Genomic DNA, 24923 nt, shown 5'->3' on the forward strand with positions numbered 1-24923 from the left:
TTCTTCAACTGAATCTTTATAATCTTACTAAACACTAGCTATTTTATGAAACTTAATATATTTACTGACAGTGGCACGTTCTGGTAAACAATCTGCGCTACTAGCTTGTGTGTTTTCTGATCCACTGTCGTGGCACAGCATGCAAAATCTGTTCAGCACAATGTTCATTAACCTGATAAACCTGTCAATTAACTCCTCCTCCTTTTTATTTTTATATAATGCAGGTGCCCATTTCCTCTTAGTGCTTCTACAGTAGTATGACATTAACTTGTATCAACTAGATGTAGCTATCCACTCTGAATTTAGTTTTATTTCTGCAGCATCATTTGTTAATGTGAGCCTTTGTTTTCTTTTGTTAAGATATGACTTAATTTAGGCTAGGGCAATTCCTTTATACGGGCAGTTCAAAAAGTCTCCCCGCAGTGCCGTATGATTGTTAGCCGTGCGTGCCATATGACTGTTCACCTGCTTGGGTTTTTCAATAAAACAATAAGTGCACAACAATACTGCAGTGATATTCTGTACCCATTCGTAGGAGAACTTGTGTTAAGTGGAATACTGAATGGTTATTTTCAACAAGATGGTGCAACCGTGCATACATTTCAATGTCACTGCTTGCTGAGGTTTTTGATGATTGCATAATTTCACACAGACTTTGGTCTCCAAGATCGCCTGACCTAACACCGCCTGACTTTTTCTACTGGGGTGCAGTGAAAGCAACTGTCTATAAAAACCATCCAAAATCAATCAATGAATTGAAAACTGCAATATCTACCTTCACTGCTTCTGTTAGAGAAGAAATGTTGCAGCTTGTTTTTGTAAACATGATTAGACGAATTGAATTCTGTATGCAACAACAGAGGGGACACTTTCGACATTTAATGTGAAAATTTGTAAGTAAAAATGAATATTCAATAAATTAATAACTTTTATTTCACTGAGTTTCATTTCAGTATATTCACTGCAGCATACAGCACACGCGGCTAACAATCATACGGCACTGCGGAGAGACTTTTTGAACACCCCATTTTATACCATTGTAGATTCTCTAGTAGAATTTGATGATCTACACAAATGAAGGTCTTGGCAAGATCATAAAAAATGCCAACAGGTTTATTTTTTTAAATATGTTCCCCCAGAATTGAGGTTGTTGGATCTAACTGCTTTTCCTATAGAGAAACCTTTGTGAAAGTCAAACTAAAATGTTGTTTACAGCTATTGCTCAATATTCAGTTACAAAGTTACTTTCTCAATTTTTTTGATAACGCGAGGAGATGGAAGATGGGTCTGTAACTGTAGTTCGCATGGTTATCTCTACTTCTGGAACAGGATGTTACTGCATATTTTGGCCTCACAGGAAATATGTTTTGAATCATTGACTGACTGCAAAGGTAGTTGGGGAAGAGAGGCATCAAGTTCACACAAGATTTTAGTACTTTGGTTGAAACACCAACATACTGAGAACAGTTATTGATTTTCAATGTCCTAATGATTTATGTTATGATCTCCTGTTTTGGAAAATTTATGGTTGCTGGTGGTTGGTTGGTTTTGGGGAAGGAGACCAGACAGCGTGGTCATCGGTCTCATCGGAATAGGGAAGGATGTGGAAGGAAGTCGACCGTGCCCTTTCAGAGGAACCATCCCGGCATTTGCCTGGAGTGATTTAGGGAAATCACGGAAAACCTAAATCAGGATGGCCGGACGCGGGATTGAACCGTCGTCCTTCCGAATGCGAGTCCAGTGTCTAACCACTGCGCCACCTCGCTTGGTCCACTGGTTGCTGGTGGAGTCATAGCAAACACTTGCAGTCAAGTAGGTGTGTCTTCCAATTATGTGCAAGTCCAGGTATACAATTTGATGCAGTGATGACAGATGGTCCCAGGTGAAGCAGCTTCTTTTCTTCCATTTCATCTCAGTGTTTTGTATTCTTTCCTATGTTGCCTCTTATGAGTCACTGTTTGTCAGCTGTTTTCTACAAAAAGAAGTGCCACCCAGTGGACTGAAGATCTCCCAAAGGAATGGTCGAGAGCTGAGGATTTCCAGCTGGTAACATTAATGTGACACATCTTCTTGTTAGCCTGAATTACATCTTAAACTATTTCCTCTGACACCCCACACGTTGTTGCCCACTGTTACCTCAAACAATCCTTTGGGCATGCGGACTACATGCCCTGCCCATGGTAACTGGTGTCTTAAAGCCAGCGTTTCTATATTGCCTCTTCAATGATGCTTTCATTTGAAGGCATCAATCCTTCCATGTTACATGCAGAATCTTCTTCAGGCATTGTTGATGATACTGTTCCAGCTGTTTTAGATACTATCTGCAACATATCCAGGATTTAGATCCATAAAGTAGGGTGAGAATTACAGCTGAACTGTATATAAGGGTCTTCTATGTAGCATTGACGTCGTGGTTGTCCAATACTTGAGATCTTAGCCTGGCAAAGGATGGTCCAGTACTGTTAATTCTGCACTGAATTTCTGAATCTGTATTTGCACTTGAGAGGATGCTGCCAACGTAAGAAAGGGTGTTAACTACTTGAAGAGTCACTCTGCCAATGGTGATGCTGATATTTTTTTGTCCTTCCTGAGGTGCTGGTTGGTGAAACATCTATTTTTTTACTGATGTTCAGTTTGAGGCCAATCTTTTTGTGTGCTGTGTAGAAGGCATTCAGGATTAACAATAGTTCTTCTTCAGACTGAGCTACAACTGCATTGCCACCAGCATAATGTATGTGTAAGTCAACTAATGCTGCACAAAATGTTAGAATGGTTCAGATTAAACTGCTTCCCACCTATCCTTTATGTTAACTGTATTCCTGGAAGAATATCATCTATGACAAACTGCATTATAGTGGCAACATACAAGGAAAATAACATGAGGACAATCACACATCTTTGTTTGATATGGAATGACTCACTAGCAGAGTTTTTACCCATGATGACAGCTGATGTCATATATCTGTGTAGAGCAGTTTCAACAATCAATTTCTGTAGAAAACCATACAAAACTAAAATTTTCCATGAAGCTTCACAGGTTATGGAATCAAATGCCTCTATGAGGTCAAAAAAGGCAATGTAAAGAAGTCTGTTTTGTTCCCTCCATTTTTCCTGAAGCCAAAAAGCTGGAATTATCATATCTGTGGCTCCTTTAGGACTGAAACCACACTTAATTCTATGTGATAATTCCTCTACTAATGGCATAGCAGGATTTGCAAGAATTTGAGTAACTAGCTATCCCAAACCAGACCCTAGTGATATTCCATGAGAGTTATTGCAGTCTGTGTGACATCTTTACTTAAATATGGGAACCACCACATCATTTCTACAATCAATAGTCATTTCTTCAGTGTTTGGGATTTTAACAATCAGCTCATATACAGGTCTTATGAGTACCTCACCATCTTCTTTGAGAGCTTCCACTGGTATACCACCAGGACAAATGCCCTTGGTGTACTTTGCTAGATTGACAGCACACTTCATATAATGCTGGTGGGGAGCCAAGTTGTTCTTTTATGGGTTTTAGTTCTATTATGGCATACCCTTACCCTTGTTCATGAGCAGCTGATTTCTGATTCATAAGGTCTTCAAAATGTTCCTTTCCCCTATTCATGATGCAGCATCGATCTTTTAGAAGTGTACGCTTATCACTGGACAAAAGTGGATTTCTACCAAAGATGGTTGAACCATATACCGCTTTTGTGGCTTGGAAGGACTGTCACCTGTCTTTGTTTGCTAGATGTTGTAACTCTTTACCTCTGATGATCCACCATATATTCTTCAGTACATGGATAGTTCTTTATACTGATGTCTGGGCGAGGTGAAAGGTTTCTTTCTTAGCAATGGGTTCATCTCCTTTCACAATGCTTGCAAGTCTTTCCTCTTCTCTGAGATAAGTGCTTCAATTTCTTCGTCATTTTCATGAAACCACTTCTAATGTTTCCTAGTTTTATATCCTAATGTTTTACAGACATCCATAATAGTGTTTTCCCAGTGTTGTGTTACACCATGATTACATTCCTTAGACAATGTCTGACGAAGCCGTTTCCTGTTCTGAGAGACATATTATAACTTACCAAACTTCTCACTATCAGATGTGTGTAGACAGTTCTTTTGTTTACTCATGTGGGTGAACACTGACAAATGCATGCTGGATCTAGTAAGTCAGTCATCTTTCCAACAGTCGTTGGCTTCTGCCACCACTTTAGTGATGAAAACATCATGTAGATCATCTTGCCGACAATGACATCACCGAAGTGCAGTGCATCGTTGCAGCAAATCTTTTTACAAAAGATGACATTGGTAATTGTCAATTCATGTTCAGGACATTTAGAGAGAAGTCTAATATCAGCGGAGTTTTCACTGCCAGCTCCCTTCTTGCCAGCGACACCATTTCACATTTTGTAGTCCTTCCACATCCAAGCATTAAAATCACCAAGAAAGATTATTTTGTCTTGGTGATTGATGTGTAATAGGATGTTATCCAGAACTGAACAGAATGTTTCTTTCATATCAGAGGATGCAGGAATCTGGATCACTATGGCATGCTGATCCCCATACAGTTGAAGTCTCAATGTCATGATGTGTTTTTTATGCCCATCTGGAAGCTCCAGCATGTCCTGAGAAGCTTGTTCTTGATAGCAAAGCACACTCCGTGTATCAGTCTTCCAGAACTCCGTGTATTCAATCTTCCAGAAGAAACTGTAGGCTGCATCTAGTTCATTCAGCTGGCCATCATCATCAAGACAGGTTACTTAGAGTGCTGGTATGTCACTGTTATATCTTCTTAACTTTCTGCCCTTTGGCTCAGTTAGCATTCTTACATATCATGTTGCAAAATATAATTTATTATTTTCTCAACTAAATATGCAATACTGCAAGTGACTGACTGTTCTCGGCCTGCCCCTATATAAGGTGAGATGAGTGGATCCTAAATAGGACTGCTCAATCATAGATGCAGCTGCCGAATTGCTCCACAGTCACAACCCTAAGTGAGACAACCGATCACATACCTACTGCTTACATGCCAAGCTATCACTAGAGCCTTCAGACATCACAGTCCTATCCCCTTTGCAACTTCTTGATCATCACAGGACTTTTGGAAGAAAGCCATTTTCTTGTTGGAAGACTGTTTTGCATTACATCTTTTAGCTTGAGATTGTTGCTGCAGTCCAACAAATATGTATTTTTTTTATGACCAAGGAAGTATGTATTATCATCCAGTATCCTTGATGTTGATTTGTTGTAGGATCTTGGAATGTATACTGAGCTCAAACATAATGAAGTGTCTTGAACAGAATGACCTCCTTAATGTCAACCAGCTTGGATTTCAAAAACATCAATCATATGGAACCCAACCCTCACTTTTCTCAAGCGACGTACTGAAAGCTTTGGATCAAGGCAACCAGGTAGATGCAGTGTTTCTTAATTTCTGAAAAGATTCAGTACCAGATCTATGCTTATTGTCAAAATTTGTGGCTGGATTGAGGACTTTTTGGTAGGAAGGACACAGCATGTTACCTTGGATGGAGACACATCATCATATGTAGAAGTAACTTTGGGTGTGCCCCAGGAAAGTGCTTTGGGACCCTTTCTGTTCATGTTGTATATTAATGACCTTGCAGACAATATTATTAGTAAAACCAGGTTCTCTCTCTCTCTCTTTCTCTCTCTCTCTCTTTTTTTTTTTTTTTTTTTTCCGAGGATGCTGTTATCCGTAATGATGTACTATCTGAGAGAAGCTGCAGAAATATTCACTCAGATCTGATAACATTTCAAAGTGGTGCAGAGATTGGTAACTTGCTATAAATGTTCAGAAATGTAAATGTTTGCACTTCACAAAAACAAAAAAATGCAGTATCTTATGACTATAACATCAGTGAGCCACTGTTGGAATCGGCCAACTCATACAAATACCTGGGTGTGACACTTTTTAGGGATATGAAATGGAATGACCACACAGGTTCAGTTATGGGTAAAGCAGGTGGTAGACGATTTCAGTTGGGGAAGTGCAATCAATTTACAAAAATGATTGCTTACAAATCACTCATGGGACCAGTTCTAGAATACTGGTCAAGTGTGTGGGACCCATACAAGATAGCACTAACAGGGCATATAGAATGTATACAGAGAAGGGCAGCACAAATGGTCACAGGTTTGTTTAATCCATGGAAGAGTGTCACAGAGATACGAAGGAACTGAACTGGCAGACTCTTGAACACAGATGTAAAACTATCCTGAGAAAATCTATTAACAAAGTTTCAAGAACCAGCTTTAAATGATCAGTCTAGGGATATACTACAACCACCTATGTATCACTCACATAGAGATCATGAGGATAAGATTAGAATAATTACTGCATGCACAGAGGCATGCAAACAATCATTCTTCTCACACTCCATACATGAATGGAACATGAAGAACCCCTAATAACTGGTACAATGGGATGTACCCTCTGCCATGCACCTCATGTTGGTTTGCAGGATATAGATGTAAATATGTTCACTGGAAAGTGGGTGTAAAACGATTTATGAATTCCTGGTCACCGCAGCCTCCATCTGCCATTCCAGCTGAGATTGAACTTTCTGTCCTAATGCCTGCTCTGCCATTGGCGACTTTCTATGCTATTGACCACAAGTGGTTCATTGCCTTTAGTCGAAGTTTCCCACCCTAAGGGCAAAATCCTCATAAGTAAAGAACAGGGTGCAGCATGTACAGGTGAGGTTGAAATTTACACCCCAGTGTTGAGTATGCTGCACTTGTCTTAGTATATCTAACTGGTCGCTTTTTCAGCTAATCTTAGGAAGACTTCATTGAACACAGTGGTTGATGATTTAAGTTTAATATAATGTATCTCACATCTGTAGTCACCTGGGAGTTAAATATCATTTGCCTTGTGAGTATTTGATTTAAGGCCTAAAATATAATGCTCAAAATTGTCTTTGCTTTGGTCTTACATTTTAATTTTTTCTTATCTTTTAATTTTTTTGTGCATAGGTCATGGTTTTTGCTTACTTGAAAAATTACACCCTTACAGTTTGATTCTGGAATCATTTAAGCAGGCTTTTTCCAAGAAAAGGAACATCCTTCATATATGTATGCTAAATACAATTTTATAATATACTGTTACCCCACTAGTGTGATTCTGACAACCCTCTGATCTTCTGCTCTGCACTTTTTTCCAGACACATTTTCTGTTCTATACCCATTGATTTTCTTACAAAGACACACTAAAGTCTAGCTTTTTGAATACTCAGGACTGAATAAAGATGATATTGTTTCTTGGAAAGATAAAGTTTATGAACTCATTCATAAAAGAAGTACTACTGCCTTCACTATAACAATCCTGCTATGTCACTGTCTCTGAGATACGCATTGCTTATACTGACATTATTGTCATCTTTCATATCATATTCCAGAGGAAATACATTAATCCATTAGGAACATTCATAGCTCAAGAAACGGTGATTAACTGCCTTCAGTGTCAGTTCATGAATTTTGCGCAGGTTATTTATCAAGCATCTTGGAATTTTAACTATGCTATCCTTACACAATTTGTGATTAATTGCATGGACTAAATTAATGGTGACTGCAGCATTAATTCACTGAAAACTAGACAAAAATAATTTGTACCTGGATCACACTTCTTTAACCAGCATAGAGAAAGTATTATGGCATTCTGTAGTTTCCATTTTTGATGGCCTTCCTGCAGACTAAGTGGTAAACCCATAATTTGGAATACAAACTGAAAGACTTCCTTGTGGTGTTGGTTTTTATTCTTTACAGAAAATTCTCAGAATAGTTTAGTGCCATTTTTTCCGAGAAGTCTAAAACACCATCACAATTTTTTTATGTTTCATTTTTTAACATTTCAGCTGCATTCTGTGAATTACTTAGTATCTTGTTCCATGATTCAATAACTTTGGTGTACATGGTCACATAAAAAAAAAGACATACTTAATGTCCATGTTATTCTTCTGTGGCTCACACACTCATGAGTTGTGTTTCTGTATATAGCAGACACGTGCTCTGAAGCAATATTTGTTTTTAGATAAACTATAAATTGCTTTTATTCTGCAAATGAAGCCTAACTGATGTTCAAATCATTACAAGGGGGCAGATTTATTAATAAGTTACCAGCAGCTGTTGTACCATGTCTTTAAAATTGTTGCTTAGAATATTTTTTTTTGGAAACAAGCTAAAATTGCAGTTAGCTACAATCTGATTTCTTTAAATTATATTATTTGTTCTGGTAGTTATAATGCAACCACCAGTATAACATTTGGGCTACACTGTCTTCTTTTGATATCAAAAGCACTTCTCTTTAAATTAAAAAGCTTGTTACGCCTTCATCTCCCTGATGTTATTCAATCTGTATATTGAGCAAACAGTAAAGGAAACAAAAGAAAAATCTGGGGTAGGTATTAAAATCCATGGAGAAGAAATAAAAACTTTGAGGTTTGCCGATGACATTGCAATTCTGTCAGAGACAGCAAAGGACTTGGAAGAGCAGTTGAATGGAATGGACAGTGTCTTGAAAGGAGGATATAAGATGAACATCAACAAAAAGCAAAATGAGCATAATAGAATGTAGTCGAGTTAACTCGGGTGATGCTGAGGGAATTAGATTAGGAAATGAGACATTTAAAGTAGTACAGGAGTTTTGCTATTTGGGGAGCAAAATAATTGATGATGGTCGAAGTAGAGAGGATATAAAATGTAGACTGGCAATGGCAAGGAAAGCTTTTCTGAAGAAGAGAAATTTGTTAACATCTAGTATAGATTCCATTGTCATCATTACATACTACAACTATTGAAGTTAGTATAGCTCCATTCTACACAAGCTGCATAAATATTCAAAAATGTAAAATTTTGCACTTCACAAAATGAAGAAATATAGTATCCTCTGACTATAATATCAACGAATTGCTGTCGGAATCAACCGACTCATTCAACTACCTGGGTGTAACACTGTGGGGATATGGAAGAGAATGACCAGATAGGCTGAGTTGTGGGTAAACCAGGGGGTAGACTTTGGTTTATTGGTAGGACACTGGGGAAGTGCAATTAGTCTACGAAGAGATGGCTTACAAACTACTCCTGTGACTGGTCATAGAATACTGCCCAAGTGTATGGGACCCATACCAAATTCGACTCACAGGAGATATTGAACATACACAGAGAAGGGCAACACGAATAACCACAGGTTTGTTTGATACGTGGGAGAGTGTCGCAAAGATGATGATGAAACTGAACCGGCAGACTCTTGAAGATAGATATAAACTATCCCGAGAAAGTCCGGCAACAAAGTTTCATGAAACGGCTTTAAAAGATGACTCTACAAATATACTATAACCCCCTATGCATCACTCACATAGGGATCGTGAAGTTAAGATTAGAATAATTACAGCCCACAAATTCAAACGATCATTCTTCCCACACTCCTTACATGAATGGAATGGGAAGAAACCCTAATAACTGGTACAATGGGACATACCCCTCAAGAACTTAACAGTGGTTTGCAGAGTATAGATGTATATGTAGATGCCAAACAAATGAATGGTGGGCTCCATGTGGTTCCCAAGTTGATTGGCTTAAGACAGAATTACTACTCTGGGCACATTTTGAAAGCACAGATGATGGCTGTTAATCAGTTGAAATCAATTTGCAAAAGTGAATAAATAAAACACGATTTTGTGACTGTTTGCTGCATATTTGGTAATTTTATGCCAAACAAATGGCGCAGCCTAAATGAAACAGTGGAATCTTTCTCATCTGTCACTTGGCGTTGCAGACCACCAGCTTGCATGTATGCTATTTTCTGAACAGGTCACACACATCTCCCCTTTATGACTCATTCTGCAAGAGTGTGAGCCTATTGCCTTCAGGCTCTCAGAATGCCACAGAATCATGATGTCAGAAACATATTTTCATATGGGACAGTTGAGTCTCATGAGGCTTGCTCTACGACAAATGCTTCATGAGCTTGACAAGACCTGCATTCTGAATTACCATCCCTAATGCTAGGGGCAGTGCAGTGCAGCAAGGGGCTGAACTGTAAAGATATTATCATAGTTGAATCCATAGTTTTCTGGGTCAAGACTGGGTTGGAAGAGGGTAGTGAGTGACATAAAAATAAGCTAAAAATGGTCAATACAAGTGTTGAATCGATTGTGTTCTGCACTGCTGGTCTGATCGCTAAAAGTCTCTTTGATGTGTTACCCCTAGGCAAAGAGATGAGGATGGGAATGGGAGGTAAATAACTGAAAGTGACTGATGTTTTATGTCAAAGCTGACTGGTAAGTGTTTATGACATTTCACCACAATGGCAGGAGGAAAGGGAAACTACTACTACTACTACTACTACTACTGATAATAATAATAATAATAATAATAATAATAGCTATCAATGAATTACTGATTTTGAGTCAACAGCTCTCAAATCATATAAAAATATAATCCCAAATTTAATTGAATGGAACTCTGCAAATCCTTCTAGAAATTTTAAGAAAAATTTTCATCATGCCTTCGTGTTTTGAGATATCATTAATCATTTTACATACATGCATACTCATGCGTGCATTTATAAAATGGGGTAGGAGGTGTTATGATAAGATGCAGGTTATAAGCAGGTGAGGCTGATAGTAGCTCCACTTGTGCCAAGAGCTATACTGTGTCATACAACCTCTACCTCCTTCCATATGGTAGGAAAATTAAAAATTTGGTACCCGTATATAATCAATTTTTTATGTTGTAAAAGACCTTTACTTTATAATTTATACACTACATTAATACTTTCAAATGCATGCAAGTAGAGTAACCTAATTTTATTTTCAGTATAGATACATCTTATTTCTTTTCCTATCTAAGATGGCACAACCAGACAGTGCCTCTAGTAGGAAGATAAAAATACAATTTTAAACAGCTGTGTTCATGATCGCTATCAGTTGTTAATATTTGCCATTTGAGGCAAATGCCAGAAAAGTTTGTACACATTTTTTTCTGAAGTAATATTTCCCCACACAGATGTTAAATAAAATTTCAACACTAGACCTATTACATTTTACCATGGTAAGTTGGAGCCTTGACGAGAACAAGGAGCAGGAAAAACCAAACCTGCATCCTGCTCCACTAAACAGACATATGTAACAATCCAGTACTAGATCTAAGAAAGCCAGATTGGATATTAACTAGCAGACCTAGTAAGCACACACCGACCCTCTGTCATTAAATCTCAACCACTTCGTAACTTACAGTGAAACTAAAATGAATTCACCCAGCCTCCAACATGCTGTTGGTATATACTATATTATGCAATCTGTCTTAACTGTTTGTCATTTTGGGGCTGTTTATAACATGCAGCAATACTGAGTTGTGCATTTTTTACACTGGTAAAGAAGCTTACAAGAGATTAGAACAGGTTCAGAAATCTGTTCCAAAGTGGAAATGAACTTTCTCTTCAGCACACGTACTTGATCAATTTCCAAAGATCTCATTAAAGCACTTTTTTCTGAATATCTCATATGAGACAGTACTGAAATTCGCAAAGCATCCTTCTGCTCTAAGAATGCCTTGAGTTTCACTGATCTAAAGCATTTGTTAATTCAGTACAAATACTGGTATTGGTAAGCTTCCAGGTTGTTACGGTATTACGATTTATAGCTTGTTCAATACAACATAAAAGTTATTTGTGCAAGTGACTAAGTTCTTACCATTATTCACTGAAGTTTGTAAACAATCTGTGCTTTCTCAAGCACTAACACAGTAAGATTAACAAGGAAGTTACCATTTTAAAAAAGTTGATGTCTCCTCAACTACAGAACATAGATGTATAGCTGATGTGTTTCTCAATTATCAGTGTAATCAACATAAGCCCATCCATATTTATCATAACATAATGGCTACATATGTATAAGAGCAAAACAAGAATCTAGTTAATGAATACGCAGTTTTAGCGTGTGGAAGGAGTGCCTAGAATGATATTTTTTTTATCTTTTCTTCGATATCAAGTTATTTTCAGTGTTCTCCTTTATTTCAAATTGTAGGTAGCCGAAGGTAACATAAACTGAAATAGGGCTATCTTATGTTGTACTCCCGTGCAGCACCATTTTTCTGAAATTGATGGTTTATTATGACTGTTTAAGGTAACAAAAAGTTTGATAGTATAATTTCTAGAGTTCACTCAGCCACATCTACAGCAGAAAATATTGTTAACTCATATCTCACATTGAGGCAACAACTTTACATCTTTTGGTGAATGTTTCAGAGCAAGAAAATTATATACCACCTAGAATCATTCCTATACACACAAATTATTTGTGCTTACTCAAGCTAGGTTTAAGACAGTAAAATTAACAGGAGAGTCACTCTTTTCAAGAAAGCTACAGGATATGTCTGTTGCGTTTCTCAGTTATTAGTATTTCCCTCATAACCACACCCATATTTATCATAAAGTAATTGTCTGTGTGACATAAGAACATAGGTACTTGTTATTCAGCTAACAGGGAATCTTTAGTTATTGATTCTACATAATCGTAACAGTGGAAAGAGTGGCTAGAGTTGTGTTTCTAAATTTCTCTTTAATTGTCAAACAAATTGTCTCAGTCATTCTTTTTCTTTGTTTCAGAAATGACTGTTCCCCCAATGAAGCGGCTACTATTGACACTCAAATATTTTGCCTCTGTTGATTTTTTCTGCCCACTGGTGACTTAAATGGTGCTGACAAAGGGACAACCAGCAGAATTATTAAAAGGACACTGGACAACATATACAGAAGACAGTTTTGTTAATTATTTGTTCTCTAATGTAATTAAGTGAAAATAAAATACACACATGTATATGGAACAATATACTTCTAATCAGAAATCATTTAATTTGTATTTTCTGATCCTAATTTTGAACTTGATGCTTTTTTTTTCAGCCAATACAGCTCTTCCTTCTCTGGCTCTAGTCATGCCACTTTCCAAGCAGTGCCACTTGCAACTCTGCTAATTCTTCCACATTTGAGAACAGGTACTTTTATTCTGAAAACAAAACTGACAGGTTTAAGCTGAGATGACTGTAGAAAAGGAAGAACACAATGAATATCATACCTCCAGTTACTTCCCCTTCCCTCCCATACCACATATAGCAGCTAAAGATGATTGCAAAAGACAAAATTATTTATGAAACAGTTACTGTTCCTCAAACATTTAGAGTGAGATACAATAACAGCTTCCAGTGTGGATATGTGCCATAGGTACATTTCTAGCACAGGATTATAAAAAAGATTATGGTTATTTATTGTAGATGTTGACATATTAATCATCATATACATGCCCAATATAATTGTTGATAATCGTAACATAGAAACGAGATTTATATAGGCCCAATATCTGCAAAAGTGGATGCACAATGTTCAGAAATTCCAGCAACGATACTCTCTGTAGAAACTCCTTGCTGCTGTTTATTTATTTATATCCCATAAGTCTAATACTGCAAGACATTCGCTTGGATGTAGGACGTGTTAGAATTATTACAAATAATACAATAGGAATACATAAAAGTACCTCTTGCAAGAGGATATCTGGTATAAGACAAAATACACATTAATAAGTATGGAAAAAATTACATTAAAAAAAATGGTAGATCTTAATAGCTAAATGAAAGACACAGTAATGTTAACAGTGATTGCGAGTATCGTAATGCACAATAGCACATCAAGTTAGTAAATGAAAAAAATCAATTACATTAACTCTACTGAAATATTCTTCTACCAAATAGAAGGACTTATCTAATAAATACTGTTGTTTAAATTTCGGAAGCTTGTGGATAAGTAATTTCAGTGATGGTGGGAGAGCATTGAACACCTTGAAGCTCATGTAATGGGCTCCTTTTTGTACAATAGTAAGGTTTTTTTATTCATAATGGAGTTCCATCTTCCTCCTGGTATTGTGGGTATGGTATGAATCATTGGTTTTGTACGATTGTCCATTTTTACCAATGAAACGTAACCGGGAGTAGATATATTGGCACGCAGTTGTCAGTATCCCTAATTTTCTGAAAAGGTTCCTACAAGAATGTCTAGGCTGGACTCCTCTCATTATCCTAATAACTCTCTTTTGGGCAATGAATATTGTTTTGGATAATGGCTGATTACCCCAGAAAACCATGCCATACAGCAATAGTGCCTGGAAATAACTAAAATTAGCAGTTTTTGTGGTTCTCGGTCGCATACAGTGGCAATAATACGAACAGCGAATGTTGCTGAGGTGAGTTTTTTGTGGAGGTGCAAAATATGTTCAGACCATTTTAGACTGTTGTCAATGTGTACACCCAGAAACTTATTGACTCAACTTGTAGTAGCTCACTACCATTCAATGTAATACTTAATTGATCCTCAACTTTTTTCCTTTCTTGGAAATGTACGAATTGGGTCTTACTAACATTTAGTGATAACCCATTATTTACAAACCAATTACATACTTCACTAACGAGTTTATCATTTTAAGACATAAATACAATAGCATGTTAAATTAGTAAGGCATCTCAGGATTGTCGGTCAACTCAATGATGTCTGTGTCACAGTTGGAGATACTGAAAAGACCAACTATTTCATAAACGTTACCGCATTTCACTGTTGCTTGTATATAAGTCCCTATAGTATTTTTGAGAGGTTGTTTATGAATGCAAACAGTTGCATATTTTTCCCATACTTTATTCGGAAATCTAGAAAGATCGCTTACTGGTCAAACAACAAATACCCTATCCTTTAAGTAATTTTACGATAGATCGTTACACTGTTATACATGCGAACCTACAAATGTAGTTAAATGTTTTGCACTAACACTTTCACTGAATGAGACGGCAGAAGTTTTCGTGTTTTCTACTACACTCTTGAACTCATCTACAGTATCTATCAGCCTCAAAATATCCTCAAACGAACAATCATGCGATCTGGAACGCCAATCGCTCACGTAACACGTTAGATAATAGATACGCAGACGACGACTGAAGTTAATATGAAATGACGTGCAAGAAAATTGTTGCCAACTTAACAGGACGGGAACGGAGAATAAAATGCTGTCATACAAGGAGCTCTCCAAGTTAACTCCTATTCCTCGTTCAGATATCCCTAGATTTAACTCACGATTGTACAACTGACCCTTAAAGTTGTTCATTCTCTACACTTCACAGCAGATCCTGTTCCACCAAGTCAAGAAAGTCCTGCGCGCCATCTACCCGTGAATCCATGTAAGCTTTGGACTTTACGCATTCACATTCCTCGCTGGCTAACCGCTCTGATCGCTTCAAGCAAAGCGTAGGCGGCGAAATATCAGGCACGTCATATTTTTTCATGAGAAATTTATGCAGAAGGAAATAAGATCTATCCTGAGTATCGAACACAGATGCTTTTTTTTTATTTTTTTCTATATTTTGTTAATTTCAATCCACTGGTCGCAAGCTAGCAGAGCTACAGCTAAGCGATTAGCGATTCTAAAAATATGGATAATATACCGATATATGCTTTAAAATGATACAGAGTGTTGTGATTTTTACGAAGTTATGTTACTAATGTGATTTTCGTGATGATTTTCATTAAAATACAGTTGTTGCGTTCGAGATGTTTGCAAAATACGATGTGCTTATGTTTATTCCTGTGGTATCGTTATTCAAGTGATACTCAGACGCATAAATTCGACGTTATCTAGGTATTTTGCACTCCGTTTGTGAAAAAATTGTAAAACCAAAAAGATTCGTCATACAGTCGGCACCGAACCAAAGAAATACGAACCAAGCATCATAATGGCGGCTGGGAGTTTGGCGTCTCCTGTAATCCGATGCGTCTCGGAGGCCGTTGTGCGGGAGACAATTGTGTCCATGACGCAGTTGGGATTGTCGTGTGAGCTCCACGGCGTCCGCAGTTCCGCAGTCACCCCGTGTGTTGTGTCGGGCGGGCGTTCGGCCTGTCCTAGAGGGATGCAGCCTAGTCTGCGCTGTCGGAGGAAGAGCGCTTCATCGTATGTGGCTCGCGCATACGGCGCACCGCGAGCCGCTACTGCGCCCCTGGCCAGCAGGTGACGCCTACACATGCCAGCGCTCAGCGCGGCTGCGAGCCATGTGGTACCGCGTGTCCAGGGCCCACCGCCACTCCTCGCTTGGCGCCCGCTGGCCATTTGTCGCTCCCTCCACGGCGCTGGGTGAGGACGGGGCTACTCGACCGCACAACAATTTTTTCCTCGTCTAAAATCAATATTTTTTTCAGCCAAGCCAAGCCAAGTCAACGCTCAGGGCTCTACATCTACGTACGTACTCTGCAAATCGTTGTGATTCACATAGCACAGGGTACCATTTGTTAGGGATTTTTCTCATTCTCTTCACGTACGAAGTGCAGGATGAATTATTGTTTAAACGCCTCTGTGCACGCTGTAACTAATCTAATCTTGTTCCAAGTATCACTACGGGACCGATATGTAGTACATTCCTAGGTTCATCATTTGAAGCAGGTTCATGAGACAGCGTGAGCAGGCTTTCTCGGGATAGTTTAAGTATGTCTTCAAGAGTATTACAGCTCTGTTTCTTCAGCATCTCCGTGACATTCTTCCATGGTGTAAAATAACCTATGACCATCTGTACTGCCCTTCTCTGCATACATTCAGTGCCCCTCATTAGTATAGGTCTCATATAGGTCCCACACTTTTGAGCGTTATTCTAAGACGGTTACATAAGTGATCTCGTTCATAGAATCAGTGCATTTCCCCATAGTTATACCAACAGACTGAAGTCCGACATGTGTTTTGCCCATGAATGAGCCTTTGTGATCATTCCATTTCATATCCCTACAAAGCATTGTATACAGGTATTTGTATGAGTTGACTGATTCCTACTGTGACTCATTAATATTTTAGTCATAGGATACTTTTTTTTGTTCTGTGGAGTGCACAACTTTACATTTCTGAAAATTTAATAACAAGTTGCAACCGTTGCACCACTTTGAAATCTTATCAAGATCTGAGTACTTGTGCAGCTTCTTTCAGACACTACTTCATTATAGATAACGGCATCATCTGTATAATGTCTGATGTTACTGTTAACAATGTCTGCTAGGTTACTAATATAAAACATGAATACAAGAGTCCTTAAACATTTCCCTGGGGCACACCCTAATTTTCTTCTACATCTGTCAATGATTCCCCATACAAGATAACTTGCTGCATCATCCCTATCAAAAAATCCTCAGGCCAGTCACAAATTTCACTTGATACGGTACCCCACATTATCATACTTTTGACAACAGGTGTAGATGTGGTACTGTCAACTGGGGTGATTTTGACCTCCTGGGTGTAAAATTGACCCTGCGGGTCAATTTCATCCCTTTCTTTCCATTTCTGGGTAAACTTACATATCCTCCTGAAAATAAAAATTGCCATATAATACAATGGAATCTGTTGATTTGAATTCCCATAATTTCAAATAAAATTTAAAAAAATAATATACTTCAAAAATGTGTATGCAAGTCCTACATGTCTGCTTACAATTAAACTTGGGAAAAACTTTCTTGGCCCAGAAGAAATAGTTAATCCTATAATCAGGTTCCGAAATGTTCAAAGTCACACATTTTAATGAAGTTGTCTGATATTGTTAGAAGTAGCCCACAAACAATTTTAATGATTAAAAATTCACGTTTTTTAAAAAGTCTTAAGCAGTCTCTGTTTTTATAAGTGTTCTGTTTAATGCACAAGTCTTAGATTGAGATTGGGGTTTTTGTTTTAACTGTAAAAAATGGACACAATAGGCTATAAATATATTAGTTAAGTTAAAGAACAAAATATCAGTCTGAACAGATAAAGTAAGTCATACATAAACTAAAAATGGGACTGCAATGCCTAGAACTTACCAAAGGTCTCCATTTGCAAGACAGACCTAGATTTGGATAAGGAAACATTGGAAGAAGTGATCTTGTTAATTAAAAATAATCAAGAGACAACAAAAGGTGCAGCCACGAGACTAGGTATACCAAAAAATTCAGCAAAAAGCCCGTGAAGGACAATGGACAAATTGAGGAAGGAAATACAAGTGTACTAACATCAGAAGAAGAATCTATATTAGCAAATTTTGTTCCCACTACTGCTGACTGGGGGTTTCCATCGCATACTACGGGTATTACAGTTATAACAAAAAGATATCTAGACTTAGTTAGACACAGTAAAAGATGATCCCAAAATAACCATCCAGGTAATGATAGGGCCCATGTTGTTGTTGCTGTTGTTGTTGTTGTGGTCTTCTGTCCAGAGACTGGTTTGGTTTGATGCAGCTCTCCATGAGGGGACTGATGACCTCAGATGTTGAAGTCCCATAGTGCTCAGAACCATTTGAACCACTTGAACCAGCTCTGCATGCTACTCTATCCTGTACAAGCTTCTTCATCTCTGAGCAACTACTGCAACCTACATCCTTCTAAATCTGCTTAGTGTATTCATCTCTTGGTCTCCCTCTATGATTTTTACCCTCCACGATCTCCTCCAATACTAAATTGGCGATCCCTTGATGCCCAGAACATGTCTTACCAACTGGTCTCTTCTTTTAGTCAGGTTGTGCCACAATTTCCTCTTGCCACAGCCAGTCTACATTTTATATCCTCTCTACTTTGACCATCATCTGTTATTTTTCTCCCCAAATAGCAAAACTCCTTTACTACTTTAAGTGTCCCATTTCCTAAACTAATCCCCTCAGCATCACATGACTCCATTTGACTACATTCCATTATCCTCATTTGGCATTTGGTGATGTTCATCTTACATTCTCCTTTCAAGACACTGTCCATTCTGTTCAACTACTCTTCCAGGTCCTTTGCTGTCTCTGACAGAATTACAATGTCATCAGCAAACCTTAAAGTTTTTATTTCTTCTCCATGGATTTTAATTCCTGCTCCAAATTTAGCTTTTATTTCCTTTACTGCTTGCTCAATATACAGATCGAATAACATCAGGGATAGGCTACAGCCCTGTCTCACTCCCTTCTCACCCACTGCTTCCCTTTCATGCCCCTCTACTCTTATAAGCAGTGGCGTAACGTGAGGGGAGACTTTGAGACTTAGTATTCGTGCTTAAAAAAGATGCAATAGCTATTCATAACTTTCTACTAAGAGCTCTAAATGTGCGAAGACATCAGTTTTGCAGCCCGCGCTGCACCCTGAGTATTGGTGTAATCTGTCTGCTTGCAGGCTAGGCGCAAATTGAGACGCGTATAGCGCGTGTGGGGCGACGCAGCGCAGCGCGCGTTTTTGTAACATCACAGGTTCGAATGGGACCGCGCAAATTGCGACGCGACGCGACTGGGACGCGACACGCGCCTGCGCCAGGTCGCACGGCGTTGTGGTTTTTTTTTTATTTTTATTTTTTTTATTTGGCCTTTGAGTGTGCACTCAATTTAGCCATCGGCAACACAGTGACAATGTACACATAATTGAATAAACAAATACAGAAATGCATATTTACAAGAATAAAAAGCTTAACTGTTACAGTTTTGTACTTAATGTTTTAAAAATTGAATTGAATTGAAAAATAATTAAAAGTGTCTTGGCTTACAATTCACACCAATTCTGAAATATCTTCATCAGCAAGATATATTTATAATTGACGTACACCATTAAAACCTACAGATTGTGACCAGTACTCTTGATGAAGTTAACGATCACTTTATATAGACGAACGTCTTTAGTACACAAAAGAGAAGAAGCTGATTGAGGAAGATAGTAGCCCATACTCAGCAATATCTTCAAAAAGACCAACCGTTCACGGTCAAATTTGGGGCACATAAATAAGATGTGGTTGACATCAGCTTCCGACTCAGGATCACACTCACATGCTGGTGAACTGTAAACGTTGATCCGATGTAGATGCTGTGGGAAAGAGGCATGATTGAAGCGGAGTCTTATGATGGTAGAAATCGTGGATCGGTCCAGATGTGTCCTCATGAACCACGGCTGTGAAGGAATCCGAGGTTGTAGCACTGCGTAATAACCGCCTTTTGTCTGTTGAGAAACGTTCCACATTTCTTGCCATTGTTGTCTTGCGTGATCCTTGACTGCACGTAAGTAGTCTGCAAAAGGAAGCTGCAGATCCAGGACGGTGCCTGACGTTACCGCTTGTTTGGCTAATGCATCGACTTCATCATTATAGACGATACCAGAGTGGGAAGGTACCCACAACAAATGGATCGTCCGGCCCGTGCGTGTGCTGCGAATATATTCAGATATCGCATCCAAGATATAACTGTTGGTCGTTTTGTTCCATCGACTGTACTGAATGTTTTTAAGAACGCTTTGCGAGTCGGATACTATCAATATCTTGGGGAAGGAAGTGCTGGAGACAAACTTAAGTGCTTCCAAAACTGCCACTGTCTCCGCCGTAAAAATAGAAGTGCTCGTAGGCAGTTTGAAGGTTTTGCGGATCTGGATCTGAGGGCTTGAGGCAGTTTTTCGCGCCACGCGTCGCGCGTGCCTCGCTAGCACCGTGGGAAATTTGAGGCGGGGAGCGGAAAGTAGCTCGGCCATATGCTCACATCGGAACGGCGCATATGAGCAGTGGTAGTATTGCGCGTACGATAAATTTTGCCTCACTGTGTACTACATTTTATTGCCTTTGGGTAGTGTTTCGTTTTTCGCCATTTAAACGCTCCGGCTTTCTTCGTTAGTACGTTATACTTTTCTGTTATTTATATCTGTATATTTTTGTTTTGTTTTTCTTCTGTCAAGAAAAATGTATACTTCAGTAACTGATGAGCCATTGGCCGCTGGAATTATATCATATGCCTCCGCGATGTTTTCAGATCGCAAGAAGGGGCAGAGTGTAGTGAATAAGGAAGCAAGGAATATTATAAAATCATGTGATTAAGAATTAAGGCAGGAAAGTAAAACAAGGTTATCTTCTCACTGCCTAGTATGCTGGCTATCTGTACGATCTGTTACAAAAATTTAGAAAGGGATAATCTCCACAGGTGTGATCCCTTTGTGTTTCTGGTAAAAAACGTCCAAGAACTCAAGTATAGAAGTCTCACTGTGATTACTCTGATATGGATGTAATAATGTAATATGACACACTGTACTACATGAACGTGAACATCACATTTCCACTGCAAGCTAGAAACAGTGGAAAAACAGTCTCAAATAACAATGTTTTAATTGGTTCGCCGTGATGAGAAAAAGCATTTCAATTGTTGTATGCGCATTATCAGCATTAATAAACTAATTATACAACAGGCTACACAAATGTAGAAAATGATCGGTATTATTACGAAAGTAGGAATATCCCAGAAGAATGTTATGATTAGATATATTTAATTTGTTGAAATGTACTGCTGACAAAGGCAGACCTATTTTCAGACAATGTTTTTCGAACTCCAGCTCACAAGGCACACTTGGCTAGTTTGTGCATTCCTGTCGCGCGCATTATCAAAAAAAAAAAGATTCAAATGGCTCTGAGTACTATGGGACCTAACTTCTGAGGTCATCAGTCCCCTAGAACTTTGAACTACTTAAACCTAACTAACCTAAGGACATCACACACATACATGCCCGAGGCAGGATTCGAACCTGTGACGGTAGCTGTCGCGCGTTTCCAGACTGTAGCGCCTAGAACCGCTCGGCCACTCTGGCCGGCGCGCGCATTATCCTTCGCTGCTAACAATACATTGACCATTGTGTTGTGCGACAGATCATTTGTTTTTTTTTCTCGATAACAACTATTTTATTCGCGATCACACATTGTCAGTTTGGCAAGCCGTAGGTGAGTAACCAGTATCTGGCATGTGCCTATCATTCCGCTTGAAGGAACGCTCGTCATTATTTTAATACAGCTCAGATCAAGAGAAGGAATAAAATCCTTCGGTAACTTTCCATTCCAGTCGCTCAGTGTTAAAAATACGATGGGTTACGGGGATCCCACCAAAATTCCAACAGAATTGGCAATCTATTTTTGTGAGAGTTGTTAACCTTTTCTCATTCGAAGAAGCAACACCGTTTGTGAGTAACGGCCACATTTCTCTTGGTGACTGATTTAATTGTACTTCCTTTGCCACAGTGTAATTTGCCAAACTCATCTCACAGCAGCTATTGAGACAGAATTCCGAAACGGGTGCCTCATTAAACAAATAATTGGCAATCACAGATCTCAATAGCTTACGAGAAACCTCATAGTGTCGGTTTGCAGTAACATAAAATAAGAAATTTCATGTTTATTTTCATACTACGAAGCTCTTGTTTCACTAGCTGTCGATAACTCTTAAAAAATTAGTCACTGGAGTGAAATAAATAGAAAGGGAAGTATAAGTACTGACATATTGCCGTAGATAAGAAAGTTCCGTATTTTTAAGAGTTGGCAAAACACTCTCCTCCTTGTGTGCTATCATTCGCCAGACTTTCGTTTCGATGTCTCGAGCGGTTTAGGAGATATGAGAGATGTTGCGAGTATTTCATTCTCGCGTGCGTGAGATCGGAAGTGAGCGCGCTACATGGGATCCATTTTCTCGAGATCGGAGGCAGATAGAGACCTCCTCCCAAGTCTAAACAAAAATTCAGAATGTTAGCTAAATTTCATACGCAGCAACATATGGTGTAATACGCAGCAAACGCAAAATCATAGTAACCCCTAGTTTTCGTTGCAAACTTTTTGAGTTTTGCGTAGTGTCTTACTAAAATGTGTACATCACAATAAGAATGGTCATTAGCGAGGTGATGGGCACTTCGCCACGAAGATGACATATAACGCTACAAGTAAGACAAAAATGATATATTTTCAGTCAATAGTTTCTGTAAAATCATTTGTGAAAGATAACAGGTTGCTCGCGCTTCGGTTCTGTCAGCGTAGACTCGTAGAGCGTCGCCAGTCGGCGCGTGCGAAGTATGGTGTACGCGTCGCAATATGCGCTGGACCCGTGCGACTCGTGCGTGTCGCGCGGTAGTGTCGTGTCACAACCATAGAGTAAATATCTCTGGAGTGAGCATTCAGATGCGCAGAACAGATTTCGTGTTGTCAACATACATTGCCGGCCTGGTCACGTGATCTCGGGACGTCGTGTGTTTGTGCGTATAGCGTCCTGTATATTTAGAATGTCACTACATCCCTAGTACAGACGGATTCTTTTTGTACGTGTCGTGGATTATTTACATATGTTGCGCAGTCATTTTAACAGTATCCATTTGATACTGGGAATAAACCAGCTACGTAACTTTTAAGGGCAAGTGATATTACATTCTGCTTCTTTGCGATAGGTGTCATAGTTCAGATGCACTCGATTTTTGGTAGTTTTCTGTATGATACGGCACTTTATAGTATTACAGAGCCTGACGTACATTTTTGCAGTGATAGTCCCGCAAAACGACTTGAAAGTACACTAGTACTTTTGCAAGTGTCCGAAAAACACCGAATTTGCCACACATTAGCGATTATATCCCTGCTAATTCGTCCTTTTTTCTTGTATTTCTGACTTTTATTTTCTCGTTTTTGCGACTTAAAGCATAATTTTTCTTACTGGTGGCACTTTGAGGTATTTATTTAACGCATTTTAAGTACTTGCTCCCAGTTTATTAAATAAATAGTAGACTGAGTAATCTATATGCATAGTCGACAAGTCACTGATAAATGCATGGAGGATAGTATTTACTGAAACAACTAACCTTTCCGTTTCCTGTTCCACTAGTAAATTTACGAGAGGAAGCAATTGTTTGTAAGCTTTTGTACGAGTCGTAATACTTGTTTTATACTCATAAAATCGTAGAAAAATAGGTCTACAGAATCAAGCCTTAATTATAAGGCGTCTCGAAATTTTTAAACGTATACAGTGTCTCTTACTAATATGATAACTATAATTAGAGCTACATGGTATGTACGCATGAAAAGTTACTATCCCTCCTTTCACATATTTTTCTTTGCATCCGTAGCAACAACAGTAATTCACCCTCGCTATTACACTATCAACAAACGGTGAAACACAACAAAAACTCTTGATAGTATAAAGTTCAAACGCTGCAGAAAGCACACACGCACAGCGAAGTCCCGAAAACACGTGACAATCCTGGTTTAATGTTGACAACATGCGCAGAACGCAATGCTCACTCCAGAGATATTTACTCTATGGTCACAACATGCTATAAGCGTCTCAATTTGCGCTTAGCCTGAGACTCGACTGCTCTGTCTCTGCCTCCCTTGCCTTACTGGCTGTGTGCGTCTGCGCTTTAGTGGCATTCTCGGCTCCCCTCCACTTCGCCTCTTCCACGAAGGCCGGTGCGCTGCACTTGCTAGCAGGTATCGAGACTAGTCTCTGCCGCTTGTACGCTGGCTTTTAACAAGGAAGTGAACAGTCGCGCGGTTTGTGTTTAATCATTTTTGTGTGATTTTAGTGCATATTGTCGTTGTGTCGGCAACAAGAGTGAGCCAGCAAGTGAACACCTTACAGAATTTTTATTAAAAAGCCCTTTTCTACATTAACGTACGAAAAGAAGTGGGAATTGAAGGACAAACTACCTACTCCTATACTCTGTGTAGCTTTAAGTGAAGCCAAACAAAACCGCACTTTTCAGACAGCCTGGTACGAAAAGTATACTTGGCTGACTGCGAATGCAGTTAATAACAGATTATATTGTTATATATGTCTTCTGTTTGGTGGTGAAAAGGAATGGTGCAATGAGGGCATTTGTACAGTAAATAACTTTGACAGGAAAGCACAATAGCATCAGATATCAAAACGTCACCTGCAGAACAAAGATTCATTTCAGTCATTGGGCAAAAGTGGAATTGAGCACGCGCTTTCTGAAGCCACTCGTCTGTCAGCAATAAAATACAACGAACAAGTTGCATCCAACAGAAGAGTATTGGCTCGTCTTATTCAGGCAATTGAATTTCTTTGTAAACAAGAACTAGCCTTTCGCGGCCATCGAGAAGACGAAT

The 24923-nt window shown here is 38.8% G+C and overlaps 1 protein-coding gene and 1 long non-coding RNA gene across 4 annotated transcripts in view; one reads left to right on the top strand and one right to left on the bottom strand.

Annotated features, from left to right (window-relative positions):
- The window catches only part of LOC124612354, a 61741-nt gene extending 48891 nt beyond the window's left edge, over positions 1-12850 (top strand). For both annotated transcript variants that reach the window (XR_006979533.1, XR_006979534.1), the window contains exon 3: positions 12626-12850. This is a non-coding gene — a long non-coding RNA (uncharacterized LOC124612354). The remainder of the gene's footprint in view (positions 1-12625) is intronic.
- The window catches only part of LOC124612353 (UDP-glycosyltransferase UGT5-like), a 150137-nt gene extending 134346 nt beyond the window's left edge, over positions 1-15791 (bottom strand). The window contains exon 1 of one of the 2 annotated variants that reach the window (XM_047140508.1): positions 15773-15791. The gene's annotated coding sequence lies outside the window, so the exon portion shown is untranslated. Of the gene's footprint in view, positions 1-14825; positions 15193-15772 lie in introns of those variants that run through there. The other variant, XM_047140507.1, reaches the window with a different exon arrangement.
- Positions 15792-24923: the final 9132 nt, after the last annotated feature.

This window comes from Schistocerca americana, chromosome 4, assembly GCF_021461395.2.
Source record: "Schistocerca americana isolate TAMUIC-IGC-003095 chromosome 4, iqSchAmer2.1, whole genome shotgun sequence".
In the NCBI taxonomy this organism is placed as follows: Eukaryota; Metazoa; Arthropoda; class Insecta; order Orthoptera; family Acrididae; genus Schistocerca; species Schistocerca americana.